This window comes from Triticum aestivum, chromosome 5B (assembly GCF_018294505.1).
Source record: "Triticum aestivum cultivar Chinese Spring chromosome 5B, IWGSC CS RefSeq v2.1, whole genome shotgun sequence".
NCBI lineage: Eukaryota > Viridiplantae > Streptophyta > Magnoliopsida > Poales > Poaceae > Triticum > Triticum aestivum.
The window spans coordinates 174,856,540-174,861,849 of NC_057807.1; the positions used below are offsets into that span (position 1 = coordinate 174,856,540).

Below are 5,310 nucleotides of genomic sequence, written 5' to 3' on the forward strand. Positions count from 1 at the left end.
TGTAACGCTTCTGTCCGATGTGCGGGCTAGATTTTATAAAATTTTATTAGAAGTATTTCTGTTTTGTTTTTTGTAAAGAAAATTCGAACCAAATTTGCTCACATTTATAAAGATGCGCCCTTTGCAATCATAACTTTGTGTTAGGTTGTTTGGTTTTCTCATTGATATATAGATATAACGTATTATGCAGTTCATGTATCTGCTTGACCGGGTCCTATGTTTAACCTTGTCTTTCTAATTGACTATGAATGTCTCAATGAACTTTATTTTATTTTTTGAATTTGGTATATGAAGTAAATGGGAATTTACGTGTATATATATACACTAATTTGATTTTGTTAGGGCATCTTCAAAGGAGACCTCAAAGCTCTGTTATATGACTGGATTGTGGTGTCTAGATCGTTTGTATCAACTTTTATTATTCAGTGGGGACCTCCATCAGTCTGCAAAATGGTCCGGACGTTCGTTTTCCGGCAAATCCGGGACAAACGTAGGAGCTATTCCGGTGTCCGGACATCCGCTTGACTAACAAAAAACCACCATATAGTCCTTATCTCTTTTCTCTCTCCATGCATGCATGGTCCCCTCTCCTCTCTCTTCTCTCAACCGAACAAATAAAAATTAGTTTATGAAAACGGTTGAATGGCTCTTTTTCGTATCATGTCCGCAGACCATGTTGGAACATAGTAACAGACTATACCGAAGTCATTTGCGTGTCGGCTTTGAAGATGCCCTTACTTCCTCCTTCCATGTATATATGGGGTAATGCGTTTTTCAAGGCTAACTTCGACCACAGGTTAGATCAATAATATATGACATGCAATTTACACAAAGCACACCATCAAATTTGTACATGGAAAGAACTTCTAATGATATAATTTTCATATTATAAATTTCATATATTATTAATATTATTAATAGTCAAAGGCAACCTCGAAAAATGTATTTTATATATATATGAAAGGAGGGAGTAGCTTTTGTTATTATTTCATGGACATTGATTGAGGTAATTTATTAAAACACGTACTACACCAGATGACCAGAAGCAGGACTGGCATCGGGCTATCTTCTCACCTACTCCACACTATCAACACGTATTCATTTTCTTCTTTCTCTAGTCTTCTGGTCTTTTCGGAGCTCCCAGCCATGGAAAGGAGCAAAAGGCTGAGCCAGATTAGATCCACTCCATCTCAAGACAAGCCCGAGTCTCCCCTCGGTTTGCTACTTTGTGGTCCTCACCTCCACACGCACCTCGTGGCTGGGATGATGCTTGGATCCCGGCCGGTGAACACGTAGCAGGGACCTAATAGCAGCTGCGTGATGGAGAACGCGAGGTCGTCGAACTCGACGATGCCTTTCCCGTCAGCGTCCATGGAGGCGATGGAGTGGATCTCGTTCCCTTAAGCTCCTGCGCAATTTTGGGGATCCTGGGAGGGTTATCCGTCCCCAACCGTCGAGCTGCAGGCGTCGTTGCTGTTCCCAAGCGAGGCACCTGACGCATCTTCTTCATCCTCTACAGTAGCAGCCCGGCTTTGGCGTTGCATTCTTCCACCTGCAATATACTTTAAGGTACTTCTTGTTAGTGACAAATGTTACCGTTTCTGTTTTTTGTACTATCATGCATACTTGGTGTGATTTCCATCCAGATTGACTTCTTGTCCATGTACCAAATGAAGATAGTAAGTTCTGGACGCCTAACGCCGCTTAATGCAAAATTTTAATCAGTTTATGTCCCCTCCACTTTTTTCGGGTTTGGGACTGGAATAGGTAGTGTTCGACCCCCTACACCCATTAATTTTCAGCAAATTAAGGAAATAATTATTGTCTTTATGTTTTAGTAATTGAATAGTAAAATTAGGTCTGATTGCTACATATAATAGATAATGATGCTAGGATCCTCTCACCATTGAATTGTACTTTGTAATAAGCTTGAAATATCAGATGATATAGAGTGTTGATGCTTGGCATTCTTGAACTATTTCCGTCAAATGTTGATGCATGTTTCCAGTAATTATGCAGAGTAGTAGACCATATCCGTCCTATCATATCTTGTTAGCATAGATAATTCAGTTATTATTTTGAAGATAGTTTGCAGTGTACTATTTTTTCAGGTATTTATGGATATATAAAAGGCTGGTAGCATCCGTCTAGTTCACGGCGATGGACATGGCCTCTACACCGGCGAACATTCAAGCCAATACCCATCTAGTTCGTATGTATGCAAGTAGCGCCACATTTAATAAATCTTTGTTTCTGTCTGACCAAAGAGGGCAGGCCTGGCGCAGTGGTGAAGTCCTCCCCACTTGTGCCAAGAGGTCCTGGGTTCGAACCAGCCTCTCTGCATTGCACTTTGCAGGGGTAAGACTAGGTTCCTATAATCCCTCCCCAGACCCCACCTTGTGTGGGAGCTTCTATGCACTGGGTCTGTCCTTTTTCTGTCTGACCAAATCCTTTGGTTTGTATTGATCAGTGTATACATGTCCTTGCCCTGAGTGCATGTACCACTCTTATATTGTAAATTCCCAAAGAGACAATTGATGACGGCACCTTAGATTACAAATTGATAATGTACAATTAGTTAAGTGAAATCGGTTCTGGCTCTCCATGTTTCATGGGGTGAAGCACAATATGTGTAAAGCCCTATCGAGTTTTACCATCTGAGCCACTTAGTACTGCGATACAGTGGAGATTCCAGCAATCCTACAGTCCGTGGATACTGCTATTCAGTAGGTTAATAGCGTGCCCCCCTTTTTAAAAAACCATTTTATTTGTTTTTAGTAACTTTATTCCTTTTTGTAATATATTTTGAGCTCTTCTTTAGATAGCTAATTCTTTGGTCTCATTTATTTGCTGTTTCTATGAGTGTTTGTCCTCATATTTAGGTGAAAATCCGAGTTGAAGAGGCGTGGGTCTATCATAAGGACCTGGTGATTTTCAGGAATGGATATGCGGATCATACATGTTACGAATCTACATAACCTACCGAGTATGCCTCTTTTTCGATTCTATTGTCGCCATAAAGAAAAGCCTCCTTTTTCAATTCTTTGTGAAATTAAAAAATAAGTGCATATGAGAAAGGATGGTGTAATATCAATATAATTTGCATAATTAAATGTTAAGATGAGAACGACTAAACATTCAGTGTCTCCAAACTGGATAAGTCTGCATGCACACATAGTAAGTTAAATCCATGTTCTCATGGACTCTTAAAGTAAACACAATTGTATGCTAATGCAGACTACTTCCATGTTCTCATGGCTTGAAGGGGAGCCTTGGCGCAGTGGTAAAGCTGCTGCCTTGTGACCATGAGGTCATGGGTTCAAGTCCTGGAATAAGCCTCTTACAGAAATGTAGGGAAAGGGTGCGTACTATAGACCCAAAGTGGTCGGACCCTTCCCTGGACCCTGCGCAAGCGGGAGCTACATGCACCAGGTTGCCCTTTTTTGCAGCCAAGGGGATTAAGTTTGTAGTTTAGCACTTGCTAATGCGTCATCCTAGCCTGTGTTCCTTCCAGGTGCTTTCCTAATCCTCTTGTCTTCTGTTGATTCTTTTCTCTTATTTTTGCATTCTGTCCTTTTATTTTTCGTTTTTTCCTTTAGATTTTGAATCCATTCTCACTAAAAGTTGAATGTGAATAATATACTTTCCCTGCTAGGCAAACTTTAATAGAAAACTAATTGTGTTTATAGATGCATATGTGGCATTATAGCACCAAGCTGTTGGTGCATGTCCGTTCAAACATAAAAAAAGAACCTTCTTTCTTAGCTGAGAATACCTCGTCATTGGTACCATCAATGCTAAAATGGTCATGATTTTTGTCATGTCCTGCCAGTAAGGTAAGGTAGAATACCATATAGTTTAAAATATAAAATTGGACATTTGTTTTTCTTAAAACAAAAATTTAAAGTTTTGACATGTGTAAATTATTTTTGCAGGTACATGCATTTATTGGGTCCAATAATCACCCTGGTTATCGATAAACGATTAGAAACATTGGATTTGGGGTATTGCAAAAATAGTTTAAAGTTCTCACCTTTGATACTTGAATAAAATTGGAAGTGACAGTCATGATTGTTTTTTGTGCCAAACTTCCATTTACCATATTTGCTAAAATATATCCCCGTAGAGTGATCCCTACCTTCTCACCACTGAAAGAATTTGACCATGTAAAAGTAATGTAAAAAGTCATACATAATTCTGAAATTGCTTACATAATTGAAATAACTTACAATAGCAAAAGGACTTGCATCTCGCAGATGTTTGAAGTTTGCTCTCTGCTTGTCCGTCTGTTCTTCTGTACTTCCTCAATTGGTTTCATCATGGTAAGCAACCCAATCCATTGATCCATGATTAGTAACGAATTCATCAATGCCATATACAGGAACCGTGCAAATTATCTGAATTGGTGCAGGTGATACATGCTGGAGATAATTTGATGCACATATTACTTACTGGAGGTGGTGTGATTGCTTGACGGAGCCGATAACAGTCGAGGAGAGTCAACAGAGGAAACTGGGGCACTTGCAACTATTGGAGGAAGGTGATGTCCAAGTGCCGATCGCTGGAGGAAGACGATGACGAAGGTGGGCTCTGAAGGTGGGATCCGACTTGTGGGGCGTGCTGAAACTGACTTGATGCTAGCTTGTCAGCTAGTTTCATCGCCCTGGCACCATTGCTAACGTGATTGCCAGAGTTCATAAATCACAACATTACCTTCTCGCGGTATCGCCTCGCCCTGATTGCTCAAGGTAGTAGCCGCCTGCCTGGGACAACAAATCAATCTAAAGTTAGACTTTGTTCCCTTGGTGTTTTGGCAGCAAAATATCATCAACCTCTTGGTTGTGATGCTTTAATTGTAAGTTACACTGCATATGTAGAGGCAACCTTCCATTATTAATCTATAATTATAATAGTAACTTTGCACATAGTTCTTTTGGCCCGAGACAGCTATCTAAAGAGATTTCTCAAAAGAAAAAAAAACATTTGTAAAGAACCGAATCAAACTGGCAAAGCATATATAGATCTCAATTGGCTGGACTCGCATGCAAATAAGAGCGGCGTGCACGTAGTATTTTTGGCCAGTGGAAACCCATTGAAGCTAATCGGCCAGTGGAAACCCATCAACTGGACATGCATGTACAAAAAACAACTGGATTGATCTTTGACACCGGCTAGAAACGCACATAGTTAGGAAACAGAATAAAATCAATCCTTAGCTAGCCATGATGATGGCGCCGCTCAAGAGCCCGGATAGAAATCGCCAAACACGTACCTAGGGTAGATCTCGATGGGAAATTCCTGGGTTGTCTT

At 40.2% G+C, this 5,310-nt stretch overlaps 1 long non-coding RNA gene across 6 annotated transcripts; it reads left to right on the plus strand.

Annotated features, from left to right (window-relative positions):
* Window positions 1–1,042: 1,042 nt before the first annotated feature.
* LOC123110945 (uncharacterized) lies at window positions 1,043–4,927 on the plus strand. Of its 6 annotated transcripts, none has more exons than XR_006453868.1 (4): window positions 1,047–1,569; window positions 2,112–3,514; window positions 3,690–4,322; window positions 4,412–4,927. It is a non-coding gene; the product is annotated as an uncharacterized lncRNA (long non-coding RNA). The 6 variants fall into 6 exon arrangements; XR_006453864.1 differs by having other exon boundaries at window positions 1,053–1,569; window positions 2,112–2,986; window positions 3,238–4,322; XR_006453865.1 differs by having other exon boundaries at window positions 1,043–1,569; window positions 1,647–4,322.
* Window positions 4,928–5,310: the final 383 nt, after the last annotated feature.